Below are 24,403 nucleotides of genomic sequence, written 5' to 3'. Positions count from 1 at the left end.
TGTACTCTGAATCGCTGCCTGCCAGAGAGTACGGCTCCCTAACGACAAACGCTCTTATTAAAACTAGTCCCTGCTCATTCTGTTTGAGGCCAGCGTTCGGTGACTGTACAAGTGTACGCAAGTAGCCCCATCCAGCGTCAGGCAGGCTCGTTGGTCTAGTGGTATGATTCTCGCTTCGGGTGCTAGAGATCCCGGCTTCAAATCCCGGACGAGCCCTCTCACCTTTAGTATGAGTTCAAGGGTTCTCTGACTCTGTATGCAATTGCATGTGATACCACAGGATTTTTTTTTCTTTTTTTAAGCTGGGTGATAAAACAAATTGTGCTCTTCTTGGTGTATGAAAGGCATTGTTTTCCCTTAGAAGTTGACAGAGAAGAAAGCTCATTCTGACGGAGAAGAAAGCTCATTCAGAAGCTCAAGCCCGCTTGAATGAGTCAGTCAGAAACTAGACTTGCTGAAGTTCTCTCTGGAGCTGAGACTCAGTGAGTTCCCCAAAAATCACCCGAAGGGCAATCTGATTATGGAGGAGTTAGCCATGTTGTCCTCCCCACCTCTCAGCCCTTGCCAAAGCATTTACTTTTCTTTATCAACAACTTCATAGTCTGGCCATTTACTGCAACCCACATAGTACTTGACGTCACGTTCTGCAGCATCAGAGGCTGATGCTTTGGCAAAATTGAACTTTTTTCGCAGGTCTGTAGATGCTGTAGTGGGATTCAAAGCATTTTAAATCGCTCTTAACTGAATTACCGTGGCTCTTTTGCAGAAACGCTAAACACGGGTATACTTGTTGTTCTGTGGAGTTTCTTTGAATAACTTTTCATTGACTTTTTGCAGCATCGGCTTAGAGCAAGCGCAACAAGCACGCCCTAGTAACAGCCTCCCTAGGTGGGAGGCTGATGCCTTTTAGTTCAAAGTCAAGCCTACGGCATAGCCTATATGCGGCTGTTTACATTTAGAGCCGTCATTTCTGTTCCATGTGTTTTTCTCCAATTACACAGCCATTTTGGTTATATGGACAAAACAAACGTATCAATGATGTTTTTCGATGACTAGATTAATTTAAAGTTCATGACTCTTTCCCACCTGTTTTGTGTGTAGTCTGCCTCTCTGCTTTCGTACGCAAAGCCTTCGTCGTAGGTCCAGTGCAAAAGCAAGAAGTGGCCTTTTCCCCTTAGGCCACTGGGCCTCTTGCGCACAGTGCTTTGTGTAATTTCAGCCTGAAAGGGCACATGCACGGGCAGGCAAGAATGATTCACTGACAGTCTGACGCACACAAAACCCCACCACAGCTATCCGAAGTTTGTCCGTTCTATGGTAACTCAGATCTTGCGGTCATTATTGCTTTGAACAAACCATCCTTGAATTTGTCGAACATCCAACTTAAATATAGCCCATTAAAGACGACCCAGGTGGGACTTGAACCCACAATCTCCAGCTCCGGAGGCTGATGCCTTATCCATTAGGCCTTACTACTATAAGCTTACTACTGCTTGTGTTCATCTGTACTACAACATAGCCAAGATTCAGCCAGATGACAAGCGCTTATTTCCTTGCACAGAACGAACTCAGAATCGCTGCCTGCCAGGGAGTGTGGCTCCCTAACGACAAACGCTTTCTATTAAAACTAGTGCCTTCCCATTCTGTAAGAGGCCAGCATTCAGTGACTCTACAACTGTACGCAAGTAGCCGAATCTATTGTCAGTCAGGCTCGTTGGTCTAGGGGTATGATTCTCGCTTCGGGTGCGAGAGGTCCCGGGTTCAAATCCCGGACGAGCCCAGCAGTTTCAGAACAAGCAGCCAGTCAGATGACAAGCGTTTATTTCCTGCACAGAATGTACTCTGAATCGCTGCCTGCCAGAGAGTACGGCTCCCTAACGACAAACGCTCTTATTAAAACTAGTCCCTGCTCATTCTGTTTGAGGCCAGCGTTCGGTGACTGTACAAGTGTACGCAAGTAGCCCCATCCAGCGTCAGGCAGGCTCGTTGGTCTAGTGGTATGATTCTCGCTTCGGGTGCTAGAGATCCCGGCTTCAAATCCCGGACGAGCCCTCTCACCTTTAGTATGAGTTCAAGGGTTCTCTGACTCTGTATGCAATTGCATGTGATACCACAGGATTTTTTTTTCTTTTTTTAAGGTGGGTGATAAAACAAATTGTGCTCTTCTTGGTGTATGAAAGGCATTGTTTTCCCTTAGAAGTTGACAGAGAAGAAAGCTCATTCTGACGGAGAAGAAAGCTCATTCAGAAGCTCAAGCCCGCTTGAATGAGTCAGTCAGAAACTAGACTTGCTGAAGTTCTCTCTGGAGCTGAGACTCAGTGAGTTGCCCAAAAATCACCCGAAGGGCAATCTGATTATGGAGGAGTTAGCCATGTTGTCCTCCCCACCTCTCAGCCCCCGCCAAAGCATTTACTTTTCTTTATCAACAACTTCATAGTCTGGCCATTTACTGCAACCCACATAGTACTTGACGTCACGTTCTGCAGCATCAGAGGCTGATGCTTTGGCAAAATTGAACTTTTTTCGCAGGTCTGTAGATGCTGTAGTTGGATTCAAAGCATTTTAAATCGCTCTTAACTGAATTACCGTGGCTCTTTTGCAGAAACGCTAAGCACGGGTATACTTGTTGTTCTGTGGAGTTTCTTTGAACAACTTTTCATTGACTTTTTGCAGCATCAGCTTAGAGCAAGCGCAAGAAGCACGCCCTAGTAACAGCCTCCCTAGGTGGGAGGCTGATGCCTTTTAGTTCAAAGTCAAGCCTACGGCATAGCCTATATGCGGCTGTTTACATTTAGAGCCCGCCATTTCTGTTCCATGTGTTTTTCTCCAATTACACAGCCATTTTGGTTATATGGACAAAACAAACGTATCAATGATGTTTTTCGATGACTAGATTAATTTAAAGTTCATGACTCTTTCCCACCTGTTTTGTGTGTAGTCTGCCTCTCTGCTTTCGTACGCAAAGCCTTCGTCGTAGGTCCAGTGCAAAAGCAAGAAGTGGCCTTTTCCCCTTAGGCCACTGGGACTCTTGCGCACAGTGCTTTGTGTAATTTCAGCCTGAAAGGGCACATGCACGGGCAGGCAAGAATGATTCACTGACAGTCTGACGCACACAAAACCCCACCACAGCTATCCGAAGTTTGTCCGTTCTATGCTAACTCAGATCTTGCGGTCATTATTGCTTTGAACAAACCATCCTTGAATTTGTCGAACATCCAACTTAAATATAGCCAATTAAAGACGACCCAGGTGGGACTTGAACTCACAATCTCCAGCTCGGGAGGTTGATGCCTTATCCATTAGGCCACTGGGCCTTGTCTGGAGTTCTTTTTCCTTTGATCAGTAATTTGGCTTCAAGGGGTTTCTAACGCTCAAACAGCTACACTTTCGTATCTCGACGCCAGGTCGTGTTCCGTCTTTGAGATGGGCTTCACTGAATTTGTGGCGCCCTCCCGAAAGACTTAATGTAAAAGAGGCTCGTTGGTCTAGGGGTATGATTCTCGCTTTGGGTTCAAATCCCGGACGAGCCCGGGGATTTCAGACCAAGCACCTAGAGCGACAAGGTTGGATCCTTCCTTTTGCAGCACTGAGCCAAACTCAAAACTGTCATGTTTTTGAAACCCTTACTTCTGCTTGTGTTCATCTGTACTACAACATAGCCAAGATTCAGCCAGATGACAAGCGCTTATTTCCTTGCACAGAACGAACTCAGAATCGCTGCCTGCCAGGGAGTGTGGCTCCCTAACGACAAACGCTTTCTATTAAAACTAGTGCCTTCCCATTCTGTAAGAGGCCAGCATTCAGTGACTCTACAACTGTACGCAAGTAGCCGAATCTATTGTCAGTCAGGCTCGTTGGTCTAGGGGTATGATTCTCGCTTCGGGTGCGAGAGGTCCCGGGTTCAAATCCCGGACGAGCCCAGCAGTTTCAGAACAAGCAGCCAGTCAGATGACAAGCGTTTATTTCCTGCACAGAATGTACTCTGAATCGCTGCCTGCCAGAGAGTACGGCTCCCTAACGACAAACGCTCTTATTAAAACTAGTCCCTGCTCATTCTGTTTGAGGCCAGCGTTCAGTGACTGTACAAGTGTACGCAAGTAGCCCCATCCAGCGTCAGGCAGGATCGTTGGTCTAGTGGTATGATTCTCGCTTCGGGTGCTAGAGATCCCGGCTTCAAATCCTGGACGAGCCCTCTCACCTTTAGTATGAGTTCAAGGGTTCTCTGACTCTGTATGCAATTGCATGTGATACCACAGGATTTTTTTTTCTTTTTTTAAGCTGGGTGATAAAACAAATTGTGCTCTTCTTGGTGTATGAAAGGCATTGTTTTCCCTTAGAAGTTGACAGAGAAGAAAGCTCATTCTGACGGAGAAGAAAGCTCATTCAGAAGCTCAAGCCCGCTTGAATGAGTCAGTCAGAAACTAGACTTGCTGAAGTTCTCTCTGGAGCTGAGACTCAGTGAGTTGCCCAAAAATCACCCGAAGGGCAATCTGATTATGGAGGAGTTAGCCATGTTGTCCTCCCCACCTCTCAGCCCCCGCCAAAGCATTTACTTTTCTTTATCAACAACTTCATAGTCTGGCCATTTACTGCAACCCACATAGTACTTGACGTCACGTTCTGCAGCATCAGAGGCTGATGCTTTGGCAAAATTGAACTTTTTTCGCAGGTCTGTAGATGCTGTAGTGGGATTCAAAGCATTTTAAATAGCTCTTAACTGAATTACCGTGGCTCTTTTGCAGAAACGCTAAGCACGGGTATACTTGTTGTTCTGTGGAGTTTCTTTGAACAACTTTTCATTGACTTTTTGCAGCATCGGCTTAGAGCAAGCGCAACAAGCACGCCCTAGTAACAGCCTCCCTAGGTGGAGGGCTGATGCCTTTTAGTTCAAAGTCAAGCCTACGGCATAGCCTATATGCGGCTGTTTACATTTAGAGCCCGCCATTTCTGTTCCATGTGTTTTTCTCCAATTACACAGCCATTTTGGTTATATGGACAAAACAATCGTATCAATGATGTTTTTCGATGACTAGATTAATTTAAAGTTCATGACTCTTTCCCACCTGTTTTGTGTGTAGTCTGCCTCTCTGCTTTCGTACGCAAAGCCTTCGTCGTAGGTCCAGTGCAAAAGCAAGAAGTGGCCTTTTCCCCTTAGGCCACTGGGCCTCTTGCGCACAGTGCTTTGTGTAATTTCAGCCTGAAAGGGCACATGCACGGCCAGGCAAGAATGATTCACTGACAGTCTGACGCACACAAAACCCCACCACAGCTATCCGAAGTTTGTCCGTTCTATGCTAACTCAGATCTTGCGGTCATAATTGCTTTGAACAAACCATCCTTGAATTTGTCAAACATCCAACTTAAATATAGTCCATTAAAGCAACCCAGGTGGGACTTGAACTCACAATCTCCAGCTCCCGAGGCTGATGCCTTATCCATTAGGCCACTGGGCCTTGTCTGGAGTTCTTTTTCCTTTGATCAGTAATTTGGCTTCAAAGGGTTTCTAACGCTCAAACAGCTACACTTTCGTATCTCGACGCCGGGTCGTGTTCCGTCTTTGAGATGGGCTTCACTGAATTTGTGGCGCCCTCCCGAAAGACTTAATGTAAAAGAGGCTCGTTGGTCTAGGGGTATGATTCTCGCTTTGGGTGCGAGAGGTCCCGGGTTCAAATCCCGGACGAGCCCGGGGATTTCAGACCAAGCAGCTAGAGCAACAAGGTTGAATCCTTCCTTTTGCAGCACTGAGCCAAACTCAAAACTGTCATGTTTTTGAAACCCTTACTACTGCTTGTGTTCATCTGTACTACAACACAGTCAGATGACAAGCGTTTATTTCCTGCACAGAATGTACTCTGAATCGCTGCCTGCCAGAGAGTACGGCTCCCTAACGACAAACGCTCTTATTAAAACTAGTCCCTGCTCATTCTGTTTGAGGCCAGCGTTCGGTGACTGTACAAGTGTACGCAAGTAGCCCCATCCAGCGTCAGGCAGCATCGTTGGTCTAGTGGTATGATTCTCGCTTCGGGTGCTAGAGATCCCGGCTTCAAATCCCGGACGAGCCCTCTCACCTTTAGTATGAGTTCAAGGGTTCTCTGACTCTGTATGCAATTGCATGTGATACCACAGGATTTTTTTTTCTTTTTTTAAGCTGGGTGATAAAACGAATTGTGCTCTTCTTGGTGTATGAAAGGCATTGTTTTCCCTTAGAAGTTGACAGAGAAGAAAGCTCATTCTGACGGAGAAGAAAGCTCATTCAGAAGCTCAAGCCCGCTTGAATGAGTCAGTCAGAAACTAGACTTGCTGAAGTTCTCTCTGGAGGTGAGACTCAGTGAGTTGCCCAAAAATCACCCGAAGGGCAATCTGATTATGGAGGAGTTAGCCATGTTGTCCTCCCCACCTCTCAGCCCCCGCCAAAGCATTTACTTTTCTTTATCAACAACTTCATAGTCTGGCCATTTACTGCAACCCACATAGTACTTGACGTCACGTTCTGCAGCATCAGAGGCTGATGCTTTGGCAAAATTGAACTTTTTTCGCAGGTCTGTAGATGCTGTAGTGGGATTCAAAGCATTTTAAATCGCTCTTAACTGAATTACCGTGGCTCTTTTGCAGAAACGCTAAGCACGGGTATACTTGTTGTTCTGTGGAGTTTCTTTGAACAACTTTTCATTGACTTTTTGCAGCATCGGCTTAGAGCAAGCGCAACAAGCACGCCCTAGTAACAGCCTCCCTAGGTGGGAGGCTGATGCCTTTTAGTTCAAAGTCAAGCCTACGGCATAGCCTATATGCGGCTGTTTACATTTAGAGCCCGCCATTTCTGTTCCATGTGTTTTTCTCCAATTACACAGCCATTTTAGTTATATGGACAAAACAAACGTATCAATGATGTTTTTCGATGACTAGATTAATTTAAAGTTCATGACTCTTTCCCACCTGTTTTGTGTGTAGTCTGCCTCTCTGCTTTCATACGCAAAGCCTTCGTCGTAGGTCCAGTGCAAAAGCAAGAAGTGGCCTTTTCCCCTTAGGCCACTGGGCCTCTAGCGCACAGTGCTTTGTGTAATTTCAGCCTGAAAGGGCACATGCACGGGCAGGCAAGAATGATTCACTGACAGTCTGACGCACACAAAACCCCACCACAGCTATCCGAAGTTTGTCCATTCTATGCTAACTCAGATCTTGCGGTCATTATTGCTTTGAACAAACCATCCTTGAATTTGTCGAACATCCAACTTAAATATAGCCCATTAAAGACGACCCAGGTGGGACTTGAACTCACAATCTCCAGCTCCGGAGGCTGATGCCTTATCCATTAGGCCACTGGGCCTTGTCTGGAGTTCTTTTACCTTTGATCAGTAATTTGGCTTCAAGGGGTTTCTAACGCTCAAACAGCTACACTTTCGTATCTCGACGCCAGGTCGTGTTCCGTCTTTGAGATGGGCTTCACTGAATTTGTGCCGCCCTCCCGAAAGACTTAATGTAAAAGAGGCTCGTTGGTCTAGGGGTATGATTCTCGCTTTGGGTGCGAGAGGTCCCGGGTTCAAATCCCGGACGAGCCCGGGGATTTCAGACCAAGCAGCTAGAGCAACAAGGTTGGATCCTTCCTTTTGCAGCACTGAGCCAAACTCAAAACTGTCATGTTTTGAAACCCTTACTACTGCTTGTGTTCATCTGTACTACAACATAGCCAAGATTCAGCCAGATGACAAGCGCTTATTTCCTTGCACAGAACGAACTCAGAATCGCTGCCTGCCAGGGAGTGTGGCTCCCTAACGACAAACGCTTTCTATTAAAACTAGTGCCTTCCCATTCTGTAAGAGGCCAGCATTCAGTGACTCTACAATTGTACGCAAGTAGCCGAATCTATTGTCAGTCAGGCTCGTTGGTCTAGGGGTATGATTCTCGCTTCGGGTGCGAGAGGTCCCGGGTTCAAATCCCGGACGAGCCCAGCAGTTTCAGAACAAGCAGCCAGTCAGATGACAAGCGTTTATTTCTTGCACAGAACGTACTCTGAATCGCTGCCTGCCAGAGAGTACGGCTCCCTAACGACAAACGCTCTTATCAAAACTAGTGCCTGCTCATTCTGTTTGAGGCCAGCGTTCGGTGACTGTACAAGTGTACGCAAGTAGCCCCATCTTCTTTGAACAACTTTGCATTGACTTTTTGCAGCATCGGCTTAGAAAAAGCGCAACAAGCACGCCCTAGTAACAGCCTCCCTAGGTGGGAGGCTGATGCCTTTTAGTTCAAAGTCAAGCCTACGGCATAGCCTATATGCAGCTGTTTACATTTAGAGCCCGCCATTTCTGTTCCATGTATTTTTCTCCAATTACACAGCCATTTTGGTTATATGGACAAAACAAACGTATCAATGATGTTTAGCGATGACTAGATTAATTTAAAGTTCATGACTCTTTCCCACCTGTTTTGTGTGTAGTCTGCCTCTCTGCTTTCGTACGCAAAGCCTTCGTCGTAGGTCCAGTGCAAAAGCAAGAAGTGGCCTTTTCCCGGACGAGCCCTCTCACCTTTAGTATGAGTTCAAGGGTTCTCTGACTCTGTATGCAATTGCATGTGATACCACAGGATTTTTATTTTTTTTTTAAGCTGGGTGATAAAACAAATTGTGCTCTTCTTGGTGTATGAAAGGCATTGTTTTCCCTTAGAAGTTGACAGAGAAGAAAGCTCATTCTGACGGAGAAGAAAGCTCATTCAGAAGCTCAAGCCCGCTTGAATGAGTCAGTCAGAAACTAGACTTGCTGAAGTTCTCTCTGGAGCTGAGACTCAGTGAGTTGCCCAAAAATCACCCGAAGGGCAATCTGATTATGGAGGAGTTAGCCATGTTGTCCTCCCCACCTCTCAGCCCCCGCCAAAGCATTTACTTTTCTTTATCAACAACTTCATAGTCTGGCCATTTACTGCAACCCACATACACTGGAAAAAAGGCCACTCCAAAAATAAGCAAAAATAAATTAATACAAGATATTTTTGCTTGTAATAAGCAAAAAAATCTGCCAATGGAACAAGTGAAAATTCTCTTGGTAAGATTTCTTGAAATAAGACATTATATTTAAGCCTTAAAAGATATGAGTGATCTTGAAATTAGCTGGGAAAACTCATTTTTAGCTATATTTTACTAGTATTGTGATGTTTTATGTCTCATAATAAGCTTGTCATGCTCAAAAATAGTATTTTCCCCTCAAAAGTAGCATTTTCTTTTGTCATCCTGTTTGTTTCAAGTGTATTTAACTAATTTTTAGTTCTATAATTGTTACACTGTTCTAGATTTAAGTCACCACCAGCTTGAAATAAGATTGGAAATGGGCATTTTGAGACAAAATGCCTTGAAGTTAGTATTCCTGACTCATATTAGGCAGTGCTTTTTTGCCATAATAAGCCATAATTTACCATCCTGTCATCATCTCAAGTGTATTTACCTTATTGTAAGCTCAACAAAAGTAATACTGTTCTAGATTCAAGACATTTTACCTACTAGATTCAAGACATTAACTACTGTTTACTAGACCGAAAAAGTGAAAAATAGACTTGCATTTAACTATTTTTTTTTTGTTTTGTTTTTTAAACAGCAAAAAGTCCCAGAGGACTGCATAAAAGGGAAACAGCTTAATTTTTCTCAACATTTTGGCTCACAGTATTTATGGAACTGCATTATGAAAACATAGTAGAACATTTTATAGATTATAAATGTAAGATCCCTTTACCCTACTCCCACACCTAAACATACCCATTTTATAGACAATATTAAAAGGATAAAACATAATGAACATAATGTGTAGGGAAATGGCAGTTTTATTAACAATAAAGCATCTAAATATAGTTTGAGCCACTAATCCTACCCCTACACCTAACCATTTCTTAAAACTATGTAACTAATGTTACAATTATTAAGAAAAACAACAGACATAACGTTACACGTTTAATCGCAATAATTTATTTAGTGAGAAAATGTCAAAACCAGTACCAAAAGTCGTTCACAGGACGATGTGTCGCAGTCCTCTCTGGCAGTAGGCTATATAATATATTTGTATGAGGTAACGTTACAGAGCAGAATTTAATTTATTAATCCATGAAAACACTAATCCGGTTTCGGTTCGCTGTTCGCTCTCTGAAGGCGCGCGCGATTCTCCTTTTCAAATGTAGTACACCAATTAAACACGGCATGTCGCTATCTGTGACGAAACATGCGAGAGCCAATGAGCGTCTAATATCAGTGCCGTAAAACGTGTCGTAACGCTTCGGGCGCAATTTTTGAATTTGAATTCACCACGAGCGGGGATTTGGCGTTTACGGTCTCTGCTGAGAGAAATTATGAAGATCACTGGATGAAGGGCTGAATTTGGATCTGTTTCTTGCAAACAACACATGGATTCTAAAGATTTGGATTACACCAAGCTAATAAAATTAATGTCTTTTGTGAATTTATGTTGTGTTTTAGTGTATTATGGGTCTATAGGAGAAAAACGCCTTTTGTGTTTCACGATATATATGAGTTTTACATGACAAAAGTATGCAAATGTGTATGGTATTACTCGAAATATATAAAACTCATATAAAATTCATATATAAATCATTTAAATTTCTTATATTGAATTATATGCTAGTCAAATTAAAGTCATATAGAATTCATACACATTTTGTGTCATTTGTTTATGTGTTTCGTACAGATTTCATGTTTCGATGATCAACATCTGATTCACTTATATGCAGTTGGCAGATTCTTAAAGGGATACTCCACTTTAAAAAGAAAATTCTTTCATCATATACTCACCCTCATGTTGTTTTAATCCTTAATGAATTTCTTTCTTCTGCTGAACAGAAAGGAAGATATTTAGAAGAATATCAGTAACCAGACAGTTTCTGGTCTCATTGACTTTCATAGTAGGAAAAAAATATACTATGAAAGTGAATGAGACCAGAAACTGTCTGGTTACTGATATTCTTCTAAATATCTTCCTTTCTGTTCAGCAGAAGAAAGAAATTCATTAAGGATTAAAACAACATGAGGGTGAGTATATGATGAAAATTTTCATTTTAAAGTGGAGTATCCCTTTAAATTGTACAGTGCAGATGCCGGTTAGAGGATTACTGTCAGAATATCACTGATCTTTATGAAGACTGTTAATTTTTCTACAGGATTTGAAAGAGCAGTTGAAAAGCAATGATATTGTAAGATCGTGTATTAATTGTGAACTGTCTGGGCCTGTTGTTTGTGAACAAAATAATAACATATTATTGCAAATGAACAAAGCTGAGTCAAATATGTTTCTAGAACAGTGATTAAAATTGGCTGGAATATGTTTTTGTATATATGACATGAACTCTGGTGGTGATGCACTCTAAAAACATTTAATATGATTTACTCATTTTTTTGGTGAAACATTTTTAAACTTAGAATATTGATTAGATTTTTAAGCAGTGAAAGCAATTACTTACACTGTATTAACTGAGTAAATGTTAGTAAAACAAATTAAATAGATCTGAGTAACTGCATTTGGTACATTCACAAATAAACATGAGTAGAAATAATTACGGGGAAACATTTAAAAACAAATATTTATGAGTAATATAAACTGTGTTTATATGGCAGTAATATTAACTTTTTTATTTCCTCTAAACCTTTGTAAAAATATTCCATACAACCACCGGTATAACTACATGACATTGGCCTTTATTGTCGATTAGTAGCCTAACATTACAGCAAAACAGCATATATTTTATACTATTTTTAACACGTATGCAATATTGCCTACATCTAAACTCATGTAAGAAACATTTCGAAGTAAAAATTAAACATTTAGGCCTAAACATTAAAGTAATTCAAGTGTAATCAACCGGTCTGTTATCCAGTATCCAACGGATCAGCGCTGGTTCGCGTGCCGGAGATGGACTCGCCTCTGCGGGGGAACCTCTAACTTTACACCGCCGTCCTGCGTCACTCACAGCCGAAAGATGCTGCGACGCGACTGACTCCTCAACCTGCCAATAAACAAACAGTGCACAGTTCTGAGGACATTTTATCATCCAAATTAGTTATATTCATTATCTTTAAGAATATAGTCGTGTGTTTTATATGCAAGGCCTTACAATCACGCGAAAAGGCAGGCGCGAGTCGACACTCGTTTGAGGTGAGTAACATTGCGTCTCTGTATTAACATTGAGTCTCTGTATGTTCCTTCGCATTAAATAAAATTATTTAAAGCACATTAATGATTATACAGATAAAATAAAACATACACACCTGAATTCCACAGAGGAAATGCACCAATTATGCGAGGCTGAGGAGAGGAGAACTGTTCTGCACTGGAGAGAGTTCAAACAGCGCGGGCGCCGCTCACTCGACTCAACCGTCGAGTTGTCGTGACGTCAGAGGGTGGGGGAGGGGTGCGTTGTTGTAATCATAGATATCTATGGTTGTAATCATAGACAGTAAAATATGAGTAAACTTAATCAATTTCTTATGCTTGTTAAATATTAATAATATTGATTTTATTTAAGTAATATTTGTGGTTCTTGAAACAGATTAGTTTAATTATCCATTCTCAAATATTGTGATGGAAATTTCACAAATATATTAGCTCAGTGTATTTTAAATAAATAATTGGTTAGTCAAATACTAAATTATTTTAGTGAAAAACTTCAAACTTAAATATAACTGTAAATTTCAGACAAAATTTATTGTTGGAGTTTTAGTCAATTATTTCGGTAGGCTATGTTCAACTCAAACTATCAAGTAAATGATATTCAGAGATTTTAGTTAATAAAGTTAATTATTACTGTGATATTTACTAAGCCACTGAATTATTTTTTAGAGTGATACGCATAAGAATCACTTCAACATTTAGGAAAGTTTTATGTTTGTAGGTTAAGAATAGAACTGTTGTATACCATAGTAGTACTGTGATAAAGTTTAGAGAAATTGTCACAAATGAAAATTAAATCTGGTGATGCAGGATTTAAAATGAAAAATATTGATATGTGAAATATCCAACTGTATATTGTAGAACACATTCTAATAAAATATTTTTGTAATTAAAATGTGTGCTTGTGTGTGTAGTTTAAATGTTTAAAACATTATGTGGTTTTTGCAGCGTATATGTCCCTTACAATATTCTGTTGGAACATATAAGAATCACAGGAGTTTTTAGCAAATCTTTTCCATATGGGGAGTAACATTAAACCATTAATAAATGCGACTGAAAATTTAATTGATAAGACAATTTAATGCAATAGAGTCAAACCCACGATTTTAATATGCATAAGTTAAATAGGAATACATACAAATTTGTACGTCGGTAAAGTTGTTTATACGTAAATAAATTACATTTTTTTTGCTGTCAATATATGTCATTGTGAGTTGTTGTGAGTTGGGCATGTTGACCTGCAGTTTTCAATAAAGCAGATTTGTTGTCTCAATTCAAGTCAAGTCTGTTCCTTGAAACAAGACGATTCATCTTTTACAAATAACACAGCAGCTTATGACATGTCAAAAAAGCTTGTTTCATCTGAGATATGACTCAAAACAAGATATTTTTAAGACAGTTTCACTTAACAAGATATTCAAGATGCACTGTCTAAAAACAAGCTCCTCTAGCTCACTTAAATCTTGGTCTTTAGGTGATTTTGTCTTATATTAAGTGTGATGAGATATTTTGACTAGAAATTAGAAAAATATACTTGGCAAGATTTTGAGTTTTTGCAGTGTAGTACTTGACGTCACGTTCTGCAGCATCAGAGGCTGATGCTTTGGCAAAATTGAACTTTTTTTGCAGGTCTGTAGATGCTGTAGTGGGATTCAAAGCATTTTAAATCGCTGTTAACTGAATTACCGTGGCTCTTTTGCAGAAACGCTAAGCACGGGTATACTTGTTGTTCTGTGGAGTTTCTTTGAACAACTTTTCATTGACTTTTTGCAGCATCGGCTTAGAGCAAGCGCAACAAGCACGCCCTGGTAACAGCCTCCCTAGGTGGGAGGCTGATGCCTTTTAGTTCAAAGTCAAGCCTACGGCATAGCCTATATGCGGCTGTTTACATTTAGAGCCCGCCATTTCTGTTCCATGTGTTTTTCTCCAATTACACAGCCATTTTGGTTATATGGACAAAACAAACGTATCAATGATGTTTTTCGATGACTAGATTAATTTAAAGTTCATGACTCTTTCCCACCTGTTTTGTGTGCAGTCTGCCTCTCTGCTTTCGTACGCAAAGCCTTCGTCGTAGGTCCAGTGCAAAAGCAAGAAGTGGCCTTTTCCCCTTAGGCCACTGGGCCTCTTGCGCACAGTGCTTTGTGTAATTTCAGCCTGAAAGGGCACATGCACGGGCAGGCAAGAATGATTCACTGACAGTCTGACGCACACAAAAACCCACCACAGCTATGCGAAGTTTGTCCGTTCTATGCTAACTCAGATCTTGCGGTCATTATTGCTTTGAACAAACCATCCTTGAATTTGTCGAACATCCAACTTAAATATAGCCCATTAAAGACGACCCAGGTGGGACTTGAACTCACAATCTCCAGCTCCGGAGGCTGATGCCTTATCCATTAGGCCACTGGGCCTTGTCTGGAGTACTTTTTCCTTTAATCAGTAATTTGGCTTCAAGGGGTTTCTAACGCTCAAACAACTACACTTTCGTATCTCGACGCCAGGTCGTGTTCCGTCTTTGAGATGGGCTTCACTGAATTTGTGGCGCCCTCCCGAAAGACTTAATGTAAAAGAGGCTCGTTGGTCTAGGGGTATGAATCTCGCTTTGGGTGCGAGAGGTCCCGGGTTCAAATCCCGGACGAGCCCGGGGATTTCAGACCAAGCAGCGAGAGCAACAAGGTTGGATCCTTCCTTTTGCAGCACTGAGCCAAACTCAAAACTGTCATGTTTTTGAAACCCTTACTACTGCTTGTGTTCATCTGTACTACAACATAGCCAAGATTCAGCCAGATGACAAGCGCTTATTTCCTTGCACAGAACGAACTCAGAATCGCTGCCTGCCAGGGAGTGTGGCTCCCTAACGACAAACGCTTTCTATTAAAACTAGTGCCTTCCCATTCTGTAAGAGGCCAGCATTCAGTGACTCTACAAGTGTACGCAAGTAGCCTAATCTATTGTCAGTCAGGCTCGTTGGTCTAGGGGTATGATTCTCGCTTCGGGTGCTAGAGATCCCGGCTTCAAATCCCGGACGAGCCCTCTAACCTTTAGTATGAGTTCAAGGGTTCTCTGACTCTGTATGCAATTGCATGTGATACCACAGGATTTTTTTTTCTTTTTTTAAGCTGGGTGATAAAACAAATTGTGCTCTTCTTGGTGTATGAAAGGCATTGTTTTCCCTTAGAAGTTGACAGATAAGAAAGCTTATTCTGACGGAGAAGAAAGCTCATTCAGAAGCTCAAGCCCGCTTGAATGAGTCAGTCAGAAACTAGACTTGCTGAAGTTCTCTCTGGAGCTGAGACTCAGTGAGTTGCCCAAAAATCACCCGAAGGGCAATCTGATTATGGAGGAGTTAGCCATGTTGTCCTCCCCACCTCTCAGCCCCCGCCAAAGCATTTACTTTTCTTTATCAACAACTTCATAGTCTGGCCATTTACTGCAACCCACATAGTACTTGACGTCACGTTCTGCAGCATCAGAGGCTGATGCTTTGGCAAAATTGAACTTTTTTCGCAGGTCTGTAGATGCTGTAGTGGGATTCAAAGCATTTTAAATCGCTCTTAACTGAATTACCGTGGCTCTTTTGCAGAAACGCTAAGCACGGGTATACTTGTTGTTCTGTGGAGTTTCTTTGAACAACTTTTCATTGACTTTTTGCAGCATCGGCTTAGAGCAAGCGCAACAAGCACGCCCTAGTAACAGCCTCTCTAGGTGGGAGGCTGATGCCTTTTAGTTCAAAGTCAAGCCTACGGCATAGCCTATATGCGGCTGTTTACATTTAGAGCCCGCCATTTCTGTTCCATGTGTTTTTCTCCAATTACACAGCCATTTTGGTTATATGGACAAAACAAACGTATCAATGATGTTTTTCGATGACTAGATTAATTTAAAGTTCATGACTCTTTCCCACCTGTTTTGTGTGTAGTCTGCCTCTCTGCTTTCGTACGCAAAGCCTTCGTCGTAGGTCCAGTGCAAAAGCAAGAAGTGGCCTTTTCCCGGACAAGCGCTTATTTCCTTGCACAGAACGAACTCAGAATCGCTGCCTGCCAGGGAGTGTGGCTCCCTAACGACAAACGCTTTCTATTAAAACTAGTGCCTTCCCATTCTGTAAGAGGCCAGCATTCAGTGACTCTACAAGTGTACGCAAGTAGCCGAATCTATTGTCAGTCAGGCTCGTTGGTCTAGGGGTATGATTCTCGCTTCGGGTGCTAGAGATCCCGGCTTCAGATCCCGGACGAGCCCTTTCACCTTTAGTATGAGTTCAAGGGTTCTCTGACTCTGTATGCAATTGCATGTGATACCACAGGATTTTTTTTTGCTTTTTTTAAGCTGGGTGATAAAACAAATTGTGCTCTTCTTGGTGTATGAAAGGCATTGTTTTCCCTTAGAAGTTGACGGATAAGAAAGCTTATTCTGACGGAGAAGAAAGCTCATTCAGAAGCTCAAGCCCGCTTGAATGAGTCAGTCAGAAACTAGACTTGCTGAAGTTCTCTCTGGAGCTGAGACTCAGTGAGTTGCCCAAAAATCACCCGAAGGGCAATCTGATTATGGAGGAGTTAGCCATGTTGTCCTCCCCACCTCTCAGCCCCCGCCAAAGCATTTACTTTTCTTTATCAACAACTTCATAGTCTGGCCATTTACTGCAACCCACATAGTACTTGACGTCACGTTCTGCAGCATCAGAGGCTGATGCTTTGGCAAAATTGAACTTTTTTCGCAGGTCTGTAGATGCTGTAGTGGGATTCAAAGCATTTTAAATCGCTCTTAACTGAATTACCGTGGCTCTTTTGCAGAAACGCTAAGCACGGGTATACATGTTGTTCTGTGGAGTTTCTTTGAACAACTTTTCATTGACTTTTTGCAGCATCGGCTTAGAGCAAGCGCAACAAGCACGCCCTAGTAACAGCCTCCCTAGGTGGGAGGCTGATGCCTTTTAGTTCAAAGTCAAGCCTACGGCATAGCCTATATGCGGCTGTTTGCATTTAGAGCCCGCCATTTATGTTCCATGTGTTTTTCTCCAATTACACAGCCATTTTGGTTATATGGTCAAAACAAACGTATCAATGATGTTTTTCGATGACTAGATTAATTTAAAGTTCATGACTCTTTCCCACCTGTTTTGTGTGTAGTCTGCCTCTCTGCTTTCGTACGCAAAGCCTTCGTCGTAGGTCCAGTGCAAAAGCAAGAAGTGGCCTTTTCCCCTTAGGCCACTGGGCCTCTTGCGCACAGTGCTTTGTGTAATTTCAGCCTGAAAGGGCAAATGCACGGGCAGGCAAGAATGATTCACTGACAGTCTGAAGCACACAAAACCCCACCACAGCTATCCGAAGTTTGTCCGTTCTATGCTAACTCAGATCTTGCGGTCATTATTGCTTTGAACAAACCATCCTTGAATTTGTCGAACATCCAACTTAAATATAACCCATTAAAGACGACCCAGGTGGGACTTGAACTCACAATCTCCAGCTCCGGAGGCTGATGCCTTATCCATTAGGCCACTGGGCCTTGTCTGGAGCTCTTTTTCCTTTGATCAGTAATTTGGCTTCAAGGGGTTTCTAACGCTCAAACAACTACACTTTCGTATCTCGACGCCAGGTCGTGTTCCGTCTTTGAGATGGGCTTCACTGAATTTGTGGCGCCCTCCCGAAAGACTTAATGTAAAAGAGGCTCGTTGGTCTAGGGGTATGATTCTCGCTTTGGGTGCGAGAGGTCCCGGGTTCAAATCCCGGACGAGCCCGGGGATTTCAGACCAAGCAGCGAGAGCAACAAGGTTGGATCCTTCCTTTTGCAGCACTGAGCCAAACTCAAAACTGTCATGTTTTTGAAACCCTTACTACTGCTTTTGTTCATCTGTACTACAACATAGCCAAGATTTAGCCAGATGACAAGCGCTTATTTCCTTGCACAGAACGAACTCAGAATCGCTGCCTGCCAGGGAGTGTGGCTCCGTAACGACAAACGCTTTCTATTAAAACTAGTGCCTTCCCATTCTGTAAGAGGCCAGCATTCAGTGACTCTACAAGTGTACGCAAGTAGCCGAATCTATTGTCAGTCAGGCTCGTTGGTCTAGGGGTATGATTCTTGCTTCGGGTGCTAGAGATCCCGGCTTCAAATCCCGGACGAGCCCTCTCACCTTTAGTATGAGTTCAAGGGTTCTCTGATTCTGTATGCAATTGCATGTGATACCACAGGATTTTTTTTTCTTTTTTTAAGCTGGGTGATAAAACAAATTGTGCTCTTCTAGGTGTATGAAAGGCATTGTTTTCCCTTAGAAGTTGACAGAGAAGAAAGCTCATTCTGACAGAGAAGAAAGCTCATTCAGAAGCTCAAACCCGCTTGAATGAGTCAGTCAGAAACCAGACTTGCTGAAGTTCTATCTGGAGCTGAGACTCAGTGAGTTGCCCAAAAATCACCCGAAGGGCAATCTGATTATGGAGGAGTTAGCCATGTTGTCCTCCCCACCTCTCAGCCCCCGCCAAAGCATTTACTTTTCTTTATCAACAACTTCATAGTCTGGCCATTTACTGCAACCCACATAGTACTTGACGTCACGTTCTGCAGCATCAGAGGCTGATGCTTTGGCAAAATTGAACTTTTTTCGCAGGTCTGTAGATGCTGTAGTGGGATTCAAAGCATTTTAAATCGCTCTTAACTGAATTACCGTGGCTCTTTTGCAGAAACGCCAAGCACGGGTATACTTGTTGTTCTGTGGAGTTTCTTTGAACAACTTTTCATTGACTTTTTGCAGCATCGGCTTAGAGCAAGCGCAACAAGCACGCCCTAGTAACAGCCTCCCTAGGTGGGAGGCTGATGCCTTTTAGTTCAAAGTCAAGCCTACGGCATAGCCTATATGCGGCTGTTTACATTTAGAGCCCGCCATTTCTGTTCCATGTGTTTTTCTCCAATTACACAGCCATTTTGGTTATATGGACAAAACAAATGTATCAATGATGTTTTTCGATGACTAGATTAATTTAAAGTTCATGACTCTTTCCCACCTGTTTTGTGTGTAGTCTGCCTCTCTGCTTTCGTACGCAAAGCCTTCGTTGTAGGACCAGTGCAAAAGCAAGAAGTGGCCTTTCCCCTTAGGCCACTGGGCCTCTTGCGCACAGTGCTTTGTGCAATTTCAGCCTGAAAGGGCACATGCACGGGCAGGCAAGAATGATTCACTGACAGTCTGACGCACACAAAAACCCACCACAGCTATCCGAAGTTTGTCCGTTCTATGCTAACTCAGATCTTGCGGTCATTATTGCTTTGAACAAACCATCCTTGAATTTGTCGAACATCCAACTTAAATATAGCCCATTAAAGACGACCCAGGTGGGACTTGAACTCACAATCTCCAGCTCTGGAGGCTGATGCCTTATCCATTAGGCCACTGGGCCTTGTCTGGAGTTCTTTTTCCTTTGATCAGTAATTTGGCTTCAAGGGGTTTCTAACGCTCAAACAGCTACACTTTCGTATCTCGACGCCAGGTCGTGTTCCGTCTTTGAGATGGGCTTCACTGAATTTGTGGCGCCCTCCTGAAAGACTTAATGTAAAAGAGGCTCGTTGGTCTAGGGGTATGATTCTCGCTTTGGGTGCGAGAGGTCCCGGGTTCAAATCCCGGACGAGCCCGGGGATTTCAGACCAAGCAGCTAGAGCAACAAGGTTGGATCCTACCTTTTGCAGCACTGAGACAAACTCAAAACTGTCATGTTTTTGAAACCCTTACTACTGCTTGTGTTCATCTGTACTACAACATAGCCAAGATTCAGCCAGATGACAAGCGCTTATTTCCTTGCACAGAACGAACTCAGAATCGCTGCCTGCCAGGGAGTGTGGCTCCCTAACGACAAACGCTTTCTATTAAAACTAGTGCCTTCCCATTCTGTAAGAGGCCAGCATTCAGTGACTCTACAAGTGTACGCAAGTAGCCGAATCTACGAAAGCAGAGAGGAAGACTACACACAAAACAGGTGGGAAAGAGTCATGAACTTTAAATTAATCTAGTCATCGAAAAACATCATTGATACGTTTGTTTTGTCCTAGGGTCCTAGGGTCCCGAGTTCAAATCCCGGACGAGCCCAGCAGTTTCAGAACAAGCAGCCAGTCAGATGACAAGCGTTTATTTCCTGCACAGAACGTACTCTGAATCGCTGCCTGCCAGAGAGTACGGCTCCCTAACGACAAACGCTCTTATTAAAACTAGTCCCTGCTCATTCTGTTTGAGGCCAGCGTTCGGTGACTGTACAAGTGTACGCAAGTAGCCCCATCCAGCGTCAGGCAGGCTCGTTGGTCTAGTGGTATGATTCTCGCTTCGGGTGCTAGAGAGCCCGGCTTCAAATCCCGGACGAGCCCTCTCACCTTTAGTATGAGTTCAAGGGTTCTCTGACTCTGTATGCAATTGCATGTGATACCACAGGATTTTTTTTTTTCTTTTTTTAAGCTGGGTGATAAAACAAATTGTGCTCTTCTTGGTGTATGAAAGGCATTGTTTTCCCTTAGAAGTTGACAGAGAAGAAAGCTCATTCTGACGGAGAAGAAAGCTCATTCAGAAGCTCAAGCCCGCTTGAATGAGTCAGTCAGAAACTAGACTTGCTGAAGTTCTCTCTGGAGCTGAGACTCAGTGAGTTGCCCAAAAATCACCCGAAGGGCAATCTGATTATGGAGGAGTTAGCCATGTTGTCCTCCCCACCTCTCAGCCCCCGCCAAAGCATTTATTTTTCTTTATCAACAACTTCATAGTCTGGCCATTTACTGCAACCCACATAGTACTTGACGTCACGTTCTGCAGCATCAGAGGCTGATGCTTTGGCAAAATTGAACTTTTTTCGCAGGTCTGTAGATGCTGTAGTGGGATTCAAAGCATTTTAAATCGCTCTTAACTGAATTACCGTGGCTCTTTTGCAGAAACGCTAAGCACGGGTATACTTGTTGTTCTGTGGAGTTTCTTTGAACAACTTTTCATTGACTTTTTGCAGCATCGGCTTAGAGCAAGCGCAACAAGCACGCCCTAGTAACAGCCTCCCTAGGTGGGAGGCTGATGCCTTTTAGTTCAAAGTCAAGCCTACGGCATAGCCTATATGCAGCTGTTTACATTTAGAGCCCGCCATTTCTGTTCCATGTATTTTTCTCCAATTACACAGCCATTTTGGTTATGTGGACAAAACAAACGTATCAATGATGTTTTTCGAAGACTAGATTAATTTAAAGTTCACGACTCTTTCCCACCTGTTTTGTGTGTAGTCTGCCTCTCTGCTTTCGTACGCAAAGCCTTCGTCGTAGGTCCAGTGCAAAAGCAAGAAGTGGCCTTTTCCCGGACGAGCCCTCTCACCTTTAGTATGAGTTCAAGGGTTCTCTGACTCTGTATGCAATTGCATGTGATACCACAGGATTTTCTTTTTCTTTTTTTAAGCTGGGTGATAAAACAAATTGTGCTCTTCTTGGTGTATGAAAGGCATTGTTTTCCCTTAGAAGTTGACAGAGAAGAAAGCTCATTCTGACGGAGAAGAAAGCTCATTCAGAAGCTCAAGCCCGCTTGAATGAGTCCAGTCAGAAGCTAGACTTGCTGAAGTTCTCTCTGGAGCTGAGACTCAGTGAGTTGCCCAAAAATCACCCGAAGGGCAATCTGATTATGGATAAGTTAGCCATGTTGTCCTCCCCACCTCTCAGCCCCCGCCAAAGCATTTACTTTTCTTTATCAACAACTTCATAGTCTGGCCATTTACTGCAACCCACATAGTACTTGACGTCACGTTCTGCAGCATCAGAGGCTGATGCTTTGGCAAAATTGAACTTTTTTCGCAGGTCTGTAGATGCTGTAGTGGGATTCAAAGCATTTTAAATCGCTCTTAACTGAATTACCGTGGCTCTTTTGCAGAAACGCTAAGCACGGGTATACTTGTTGTTCTGTGGAGTTTCTTTGAACAACTTTTCATTGACTTTTTGCAGCATCGGCTTAGAGCAAGCGCAACAAGCACGCCCTAGTAACAGCCTCCCTAGGTGGGAGGCTGATGCCTTTTAGTTCAAAGTCAAGCCTACGGCATAGCCTATATGCGGCTGTTTACATTTAGAGCCCGCCATTTCTGTTCCATGTGTTTTTCTCCAATTACACAGCCATTTTGGTTATATGGACAAAACAAACGTATGAATGATGTTTTTCGATGACTAGATTAATTTAAAGTTCATGACTCTTTCCCACCTGTTTTGTGTGTAGTCTGCCTCTCTGCTTTCGTACGCAAAGCCTTCGTCGTAGGTCCAGTGCAAAAGCAAGAAGGGGCCTTTTCCCCTTAGGCCACTGGGCCTCTTGCGCACAGTGCTTTGTGTAATTTCAGCCTGAAAGGGCAAATGCACGGGCAGGCAAGAATGATTCACTGACAGTCTGACGCACACAAAACCCCACCACAGCTATCCGAAGTTTGTCCGTTCTATGCTAACTCAGATCTTGCGGTCATTATTGCTTTGAACAAACCATCCTTGAATTTGTCGAACATCCAACTTAAATATAACCCATTAAAGACGACCCAGGTGGGACTTGAACTCACAATCTCCAGCTCCGGAGGCTGATGCCTTATCCATTAGGCCACTGGGCCTTGTCTGGAGCTCTTTTTCCTTTGATCAGTAATTTGGCTTCAAGGGGTTTCTAACGCTCAAACAACTACACTTTCGTATCTCGACGCCAGGTCGTGTTCCGTCTTTGAGATGGGCTTCACTGAATTTGTGGCGCCCTCCCGAAAGACTTAATGTAAAAGAGGCTCGTTGGTCTAGGGGTATGATTCTCGCTTTGGGTGCGAGAGGTCCCGGGTTCAAATCCCGGACGAGCCCGGGGATTTCAGACCAAGCAGCGAGAGCAACAAGGTTGGATCCTTCCTTTTGCAGCACTGAGCCAAACTCAAAACTGTCATGTTTTTGAAACCCTTACTACTGCTTTTGTTCATCTGTACTACAACATAGCCAAGATTTAGCCAGATGACAAGCGCTTATTTCCTTGCACAGAACGAACTCAGAATCGCTGCCTGCCAGGGAGTGTGGCTCCGTAACGACAAACGCTTTCTATTAAAACTAGTGCCTTCCCATTCTGTAAGAGGCCAGCATTCAGTGACTCTACAAGTGTACGCAAGTAGCCGAATCTATTGTCAGTCAGGCTCGTTGGTCTAGGGGTATGATTCTTGCTTCGGGTGCTAGAGATCCCGGCTTCAAATCCCGGACGAGCCCTCTCACCTTTAGTATGAGTTCAAGGGTTCTCTGATTCTGTATGCAATTGCATGTGATACCACAGGATTTTTTTTTCTTTTTTTAAGCTGGGTGATAAAACAAATTGTGCTCTTCTAGGTGTATGAAAGGCATTGTTTTCCCTTAGAAGTTGACAGAGAAGAAAGCTCATTCTGACAGAGAAGAAAGCTCATTCAGAAGCTCAAACCCGCTTGAATGAGTCAGTCAGAAACCAGACTTGCTGAAGTTCTATCTGGAGCTGAGACTCAGTGAGTTGCCCAAAAATCACCCGAAGGGCAATCTGATTATGGAGGAGTTAGCCATGTTGTCCTCCCCACCTCTCAGCCCCCGCCAAAGCATTTACTTTTCTTTATCAACAACTTCATAGTCTGGCCATTTACTGCAACCCACATAGTACTTGACGTCACGTTCTGCAGCATCAGAGGCTGATGCTTTGGCAAAATTGAACTTTTTTCGCAGGTCTGTAGATGCTGTAGTGGGATTCAAAGCATTTTAAATCGCTCTTAACTGAATTACCGTGGCTCTTTTGCAGAAACGCCAAGCACGGGTATACTTGTTGTTCTGTGGAGTTTCTTTGAACAACTTTTCATTGACTTTTTGCAGCATCGGCTTAGAGCAAGCGCAACAAGCACGCCCTAGTAACAGCCTCCCTAGGTGGGAGGCTGATGCCTTTTAGTTCAAAGTCAAGCCTACGGCATAGCCTATATGCGGCTGTTTACATTTAGAGCCCGCCATTTCTGTTCCATGTGTTTTTCTCCAATTACACAGCCATTTTGGTTATATGGACAAAACAAATGTATCAATGATGTTTTTCGATGACTAGATTAATTTAAAGTTCATGACTCTTTCCCACCTGTTTTGTGTGTAGTCTGCCTCTCTGCTTTCGTACGCAAAGCCTTCGTTGTAGGACCAGTGCAAAAGCAAGAAGTGGCCTTTCCCCTTAGGCCACTGGGCCTCTTGCGCACAGTGCTTTGTGCAATTTCAGCCTGAAAGGGCACATGCACGGGCAGGCAAGAATGATTCACTGACAGTCTGAC

General features: G+C 43.1%; 16 non-coding genes across 16 annotated transcripts; 9 read left to right on the top strand and 7 right to left on the bottom strand.

The window, feature by feature from the left end:
* Window positions 1–1,708: 1,708 nt before the first annotated feature.
* Window positions 1,709–1,780, top strand: trnap-cgg (transfer RNA proline (anticodon CGG)). The gene has a single exon. It is a non-coding gene; the product is annotated as a tRNA-Pro (tRNA).
* A 1,461-nt stretch (window positions 1,781–3,241) lies between these two features.
* trnag-ccc (transfer RNA glycine (anticodon CCC)) lies at window positions 3,242–3,314 on the bottom strand. Its single transcript has one exon. It is a non-coding gene; the product is annotated as a tRNA-Gly (tRNA).
* Window positions 3,315–3,848: 534 nt separating this feature from the next.
* Window positions 3,849–3,920, top strand: trnap-cgg (transfer RNA proline (anticodon CGG)). Its single transcript has one exon. It is a non-coding gene; the product is annotated as a tRNA-Pro (tRNA).
* A 1,460-nt stretch (window positions 3,921–5,380) lies between these two features.
* trnap-cgg (transfer RNA proline (anticodon CGG)) lies at window positions 5,381–5,453 on the bottom strand. The gene has a single exon. It is a non-coding gene; the product is annotated as a tRNA-Pro (tRNA).
* A 160-nt stretch (window positions 5,454–5,613) lies between these two features.
* Window positions 5,614–5,685, top strand: trnap-ugg (transfer RNA proline (anticodon UGG)). Its single transcript has one exon. It is a non-coding gene; the product is annotated as a tRNA-Pro (tRNA).
* Window positions 5,686–7,251: 1,566 nt separating this feature from the next.
* Window positions 7,252–7,324, bottom strand: trnar-ccg (transfer RNA arginine (anticodon CCG)). The gene has a single exon. It is a non-coding gene; the product is annotated as a tRNA-Arg (tRNA).
* A 160-nt stretch (window positions 7,325–7,484) lies between these two features.
* Window positions 7,485–7,556, top strand: trnap-ugg (transfer RNA proline (anticodon UGG)). Its single transcript has one exon. It is a non-coding gene; the product is annotated as a tRNA-Pro (tRNA).
* Window positions 7,557–7,873: 317 nt separating this feature from the next.
* Window positions 7,874–7,945, top strand: trnap-cgg (transfer RNA proline (anticodon CGG)). The gene has a single exon. It is a non-coding gene; the product is annotated as a tRNA-Pro (tRNA).
* Window positions 7,946–14,493: 6,548 nt separating this feature from the next.
* On the bottom strand, window positions 14,494–14,566 carry trnar-ccg (transfer RNA arginine (anticodon CCG)). The gene has a single exon. It is a non-coding gene; the product is annotated as a tRNA-Arg (tRNA).
* Window positions 14,567–14,726: 160 nt separating this feature from the next.
* trnap-ugg (transfer RNA proline (anticodon UGG)) lies at window positions 14,727–14,798 on the top strand. The gene has a single exon. It is a non-coding gene; the product is annotated as a tRNA-Pro (tRNA).
* Window positions 14,799–17,581: 2,783 nt separating this feature from the next.
* trnar-ccg (transfer RNA arginine (anticodon CCG)) lies at window positions 17,582–17,654 on the bottom strand. Its single transcript has one exon. It is a non-coding gene; the product is annotated as a tRNA-Arg (tRNA).
* A 160-nt stretch (window positions 17,655–17,814) lies between these two features.
* trnap-ugg (transfer RNA proline (anticodon UGG)) lies at window positions 17,815–17,886 on the top strand. Its single transcript has one exon. It is a non-coding gene; the product is annotated as a tRNA-Pro (tRNA).
* Window positions 17,887–19,464: 1,578 nt separating this feature from the next.
* trnaw-cca (transfer RNA tryptophan (anticodon CCA)) lies at window positions 19,465–19,537 on the bottom strand. The gene has a single exon. It is a non-coding gene; the product is annotated as a tRNA-Trp (tRNA).
* A 160-nt stretch (window positions 19,538–19,697) lies between these two features.
* On the top strand, window positions 19,698–19,769 carry trnap-ugg (transfer RNA proline (anticodon UGG)). Its single transcript has one exon. It is a non-coding gene; the product is annotated as a tRNA-Pro (tRNA).
* Window positions 19,770–22,653: 2,884 nt separating this feature from the next.
* trnar-ccg (transfer RNA arginine (anticodon CCG)) lies at window positions 22,654–22,726 on the bottom strand. Its single transcript has one exon. It is a non-coding gene; the product is annotated as a tRNA-Arg (tRNA).
* Window positions 22,727–22,886: 160 nt separating this feature from the next.
* trnap-ugg (transfer RNA proline (anticodon UGG)) lies at window positions 22,887–22,958 on the top strand. Its single transcript has one exon. It is a non-coding gene; the product is annotated as a tRNA-Pro (tRNA).
* Window positions 22,959–24,403: the final 1,445 nt, after the last annotated feature.

Source organism: Siphateles boraxobius, unplaced genomic scaffold (genome assembly GCF_051911475.1).
Source record: "Siphateles boraxobius isolate OS27281-9 unplaced genomic scaffold, OSU_SipBor_1 25, whole genome shotgun sequence".
In the NCBI taxonomy this organism is placed as follows: Eukaryota; Metazoa; Chordata; class Actinopteri; order Cypriniformes; family Leuciscidae; genus Siphateles; species Siphateles boraxobius.
This window is presented reverse-complemented; position numbering and strand designations above follow the sequence as displayed.